Raw genomic sequence first — 5,210 nt, 5'->3', positions numbered from 1 at the left:
AAAAAAAAAAAAAAAAAAAAAAAAAAGATACAGGACAGTTTTTTCTCCCTCAGTTTCCTCATATTTCTCTGTAGCCACCTCCTCTCATTTTCAGTCCATGAGCCAGCTCTCAGGAGGGGCCAGGGCCCAATTCCTACTCCCAACCTGGCCTAGAAACCTCCAGCTGAGGATTTAGTTGACAGGAGTCCCTGCTGAGGAGTACGCCAGGAGTCCCTGCTGAGGAGTACGCCAGGTGTCCCTCAGAAACACGCTAAATCCTTCCTAGAGGAAAACATGCCAATCCAGATCTTATAAAATCCCTACAGCTAGAGCCCTAACGGTCATGAGCTCCCGAGGAAGAACCGTAAAATCACACAAAGAAACAAGGTCTCATGAACAAGTTTTAATAGAGACCCCGGGCAGCATAGGTCCTGCAAATCCTCAGGGTTTGGTCTTCATTCAAGAAAATAGGGGTGGTAAATAGTTAAAATAAATATGTATCAAAAGTGTGAGTGTGGAAGCAGGGTCTATTGAAAATGACCAGCTGTAGTTTCTTATAAAATTAGACATATATTTACCACATGAGCCAGCAAGACCTACGCACTTGGCAAGGAACAATGAAAAGTTCCTTGCATATGACTGTTACTAAAATTCATTCGAAAGAGGGCAAACCCGATGAATTACACAATGAACTCTGGGAATCAGCAGAAATCAGTCTACAGGGATTGAGTGCCCCTTCGAAGTTGCCTGGGGCTCAGGGTCGGGAAGGCGACTCACTGAAGAGTGGCGATGTTCCAGGTCTCGATGTTGAAATGGGTGACTTTATGGCCTGCAAATTAGACCCCAGTACAGTTGATTTTAAGACTGGAAAGTGAGCCCGGCGGGGCCGGTTTCAGCTTTGTCTTTCACAGAGCTGACCGTGTCCCCACCTGGAAGGCCCGCCCACCTCCGAGGCTCCTCCCCTGTCTCCCTGGTCATCCTGCCTCTGAAGTGGAGCCTAGGACTCAGTCCTTCTCCTTAGCTCTCTGGTCCCCACACCCTCCTGACCTAGAAACCGCCTGCCCCTCCCACATCCTGTCTCGGTGGAGATCCCCCTTGAACCCTAGTGGAATGACACAGTCCCTTTCCATGTGGGGACCTAATGGGGACCTCAGTCTCAACACCAGCGCTACAAACCTGAACCTCCTCAGGACTTCCCGGCTCAGGCAGGGCAGCTCCTGGCTCTGGTTGCTTTCGCCAAATGCTTGGAATCATCCCGGCCCCTCCTCCTCTCTCCATCAGTGAAGCCTTCTGAATCTGCCTTCAGAATATAATCTGTGTGTGACGCCCCTTCCTCATCTCTCAGCAGGAACACCGCGGCCGTCCCTGACTGGCCTCTCCACTCCCTCCTTGGCCTTTTACAGTCTGTGGTCTGCAAAGAACCTGGGGCTCTGCCCAGCTGGAGCCGCACTCGGTCTCTCATCTGGTTCCACCTTGGACAACTGCCCTCTGCCTCCGGGTGAACGTGCCCTTCTCTTGGTTTTCAAAGCCAACAAGATTCCCTTTGTCACCTTTCTGACTTCCTCTCCTGGTTCCCGGCCCATGTCCTTCCCACCCAGCCCAGACCCACTGGTCCCCCAGGGTTCCTTGGAGTCCAAGCTCCAGTGCCTGGCTTTGCCCTGGCTTCTCCTCTGGGGGAACTCAGCTCGCCCAGATTCCCAGCTCGGCTCCTGGCTTCCTTCAGGTCACTCTTCTGCAGAGGCTTCCTGACCCCTGTGTAGGACAGTGACCTTGCCTTGCTCTGCGGTGCCCATCACTACAGCCCAGCAGCTTTGACACTCACCTTGGTCTCCTGGCCTGGAAGGATTTGTCAGTTTTTCCCACTTATTATGGATTGAATTGTGTCCCCCCCCCCCAACCCCTAAAATTCATGTGCTAAAATCCTAACCTCCAGCGCCACAGAATGTGACCTTATCTGGAGACAGAGTCTGTACAGAGGTGACAAGTTCCAGCGAGGTTGTTATCGTGGGTCTTCATCAACGAGGAGTGACATCAGAGAGACCTGTCATAACGTAAGATTTAAATAAGGTCTGGAGGTCGGTAACAGGACACCCAAGTGTCAGGGCTTCCAGAGAAAATAATGTGTCACATCACAAAGTAAGAAAATGAGCAAAGACAGTCGGTCCTGAGACAACACAGATGTCAAGTTGTCCAACAAAAAATTAAAGCAGCAATAATAAAAATTAGCTCTACAAATACTCTTGAAATAAACGAAAAAAGAGAAAGACTTGAAAAAGAAGTAGAAAATACAAAGACAAACCAGATGGAAATTTTAGCTCTAAGAGGCAACAACTGAGCTGGGTGGGATGGCTCACACCTGTACTCCCAGCGGCTGGGGAGGCTGAAACAGGAGGATCGTGAGTTTGCAGCCAGCCTCAGCAAAAGCAAGGCACTAAACAACTCAATGAGACCCTGTCTCTAAATAAAATATAAAATAGGGTTGGGGATGTGGCTCGGTGGTCGAGTGCCCCTGAGTTCAATCCCTGGTATCCACCACCACCCCCAAAAAGAACAAAAAGATACAGTAGCTGAAATAAAAACTTTGTGGATGTGGATGGGTTCAGCAGCAGAATGGTAAAGACATAGGAAAAAATCAGTGAACTTGAAGACAGAATAATATAATTAACCAATATGAACTCAGAGAAAAATAATAGACTGAACAGAAACAAAAAGAACATCAGGGGCCAGATGTAGCCACTAGTTATTGGAGTCTCACAAGGAGAGGAGAAAGAGAGTGGCACTGAAAAAGTACTAAAAGAAAGCCCCTCTGCAAAAAAAAAAAAAAAATTGGCAAAAATCATAAACCTACAGTGTAAGAGCTGAGGGGAACTCAAACAGGATAAACCCCAAAATGCCTGATTTAAGATATGTCATAGTCAAACTTCTGATAGAATGATAGGAGAAAAAAATCTTGACATCAGTGAGAGAAATGACATCTTGTCGATGGAGAAAATAATCTGAACAACGGCAGATTTGTCATCAGAAACTATGGAAGCCAGAAGGAAATGGCACAATGGTTTTCAAGTGCTGGAGAAAAAGAACCCAGAATTCTAAAGTCAACCTTTCAGGAATGGAGAAGAAATCAAGGTGCTCTCAGATGAGGGGAAAATAAGAGAACTGTCTCCAGCAGACCTACCCTAGAAGACGTTTTTCTCAACAGCCAGGTAATGATAAACGATCACATAGATATAAATATATATACATACATATGTATTATATAGTTCCCCCCCCCCCCCGTGCTGGGAATTGAGCCTGGGTCTCACACATGGTAGGCAAGTGCTTTACCACTGAGGTTTATACCCAGCCCAAAAGAAGGAATTTGGGGACATCAGGAAAGAAGAAAGAACAATAAAAAGAACAGAATTATGATGTATGCAACAGAGTTTCTTTCTCCTCTTGAGTTATATAAATTATGTTTGATGGTTGAAGCCAAAAGCATAACACTGATGTGATCCTTAATGTGTGTAGACAAAATATCAGGACAGGGCTGGGGTCGTGGCTCAGTGGTGGAGCACTTGCCTAGCACATGTGAGGCACCGGGTCTGATCCTCAGCACCACATAAAAATAAGTAAATAAATAAAGTAAGTTATTGTGTTTATCCACAACTAAAAATATTTTTAGAACTATGAGCAGAGAGGATAAAGTGACAAAAGGAGTTTCTATGCTCATTTGAACTGATAAAATGATACCATTAGTTGTGTTATGGATCTGTAATACATTATCTTGATTAACCATTAAAATTTTTATACTAGGTGATATATTTAAAAATACTGTAGACAAATCAAGATGGATATCTTAAAAATTTTCAAATAACCCATAGGAAGGCAAGAAAAAGAGAGCATGAGAAAAGTAAAATGGCGGACCAAGGCCCTAACATCAGCAATTACATTGAATGTAAATGGTCTATATAAACTATTTAGCAGACAGAGATTGGCAGAGTAGACAAACAAAATGAAATATCTATGACCCAACTACTTACTGTTGACAAGAATCGCACTTCAAAGAATAATCTAAGTAAAGTAAAAATAAAAGGATAGAAAAAGACATGCATACCAACATTAATCAAAAGAAAGCAAAAGTGGCTACGTTAATATTAGATAGCATAGACCACAGAGCAAATAAATGACCAGAAATAAAGAGAGTCACTACATAATATTAAGAGTCAGTTTACCAAGGAGACATGAAGATCCTCAATGTGTACATACCAAACAACAGAGCCTCAAAACACATAAAGCAAAGAAAGACAGAACTAAAAGGAGAGTAGACAAATCCACAATCAGAGTTGAAATCTTTAGTCTCTCACAATTAATATAGAACAACTTGATAGAAATCAATAAAGTTATGGAAGAATTTAGCACCACCATCAACCAAAAGTTCTAGTCAGTATTTAACACTCTGCCCAACAACAGAATATGCATTCTTTTTTCAAGGACCTATAGGACATATGCCAAGTTAAATCATATCCTGGGACATACATAAAACAAATCTCAGAGAATTGTGATACAGAGTGTGCTCTCTGTCCATACTGGAGTTAAAAATCAGTAACAGAAAGATAGCAGGAAAAATTCCAAATTCCTGGAAATTAACAAAACCCTTGTCAATAATACGTGGGTCAAAAGGAAGTCTCAAGGAAAGTTTTAAAAATACAACATAACAAAAGTTATAGTGCTCAGCAAAAGCAGCGCTGAAAGGAAGATCTATAGCACTGACTTCTTACATCAGAAAAGAGAAGTTTCAGGTCAATAATGTAAGTTCCCACTTTATGAGAGCAGAAAAAGAAGAGCAAAAAAACCCAAAGCAACCAGAGAGAAGATGATAATAAAAATAGGAGCCAAAATCAAAGAAATTGAAACAGAAAAACGATAGAGAAAAATCAATGAAATAAAAATCCTGATTTTTTAAAAAGAGCAATAAAATGGACAAATATTTTACAAAGAATTGACGAGTGAAAAAGAGAGAGAATACAAATTCCCAGTATCAGGAATCAAACTGAGTGTATCAATAAAGACCCAGCAAACATTAATAATCATAAGGGAATGCTATAATTTTATATGCATTTAACAATTTAAATGCAATGGATAACTTTCTCAAAAAACACAAAAAGCAAAAAAAAAAAACAAACACAGCTAATATGAAATAGATCATTTAAAGAGCTCTGTAACTATTAAGAGGTTGAATTCATGATTTTAAA

This window comes from Marmota marmota, unplaced genomic scaffold (assembly GCF_001458135.2).
Source record: "Marmota marmota marmota unplaced genomic scaffold, marMar, whole genome shotgun sequence".
Taxonomy (NCBI): Eukaryota; Metazoa; Chordata; class Mammalia; order Rodentia; family Sciuridae; genus Marmota; species Marmota marmota.
This window is presented reverse-complemented; position numbering follows the sequence as displayed.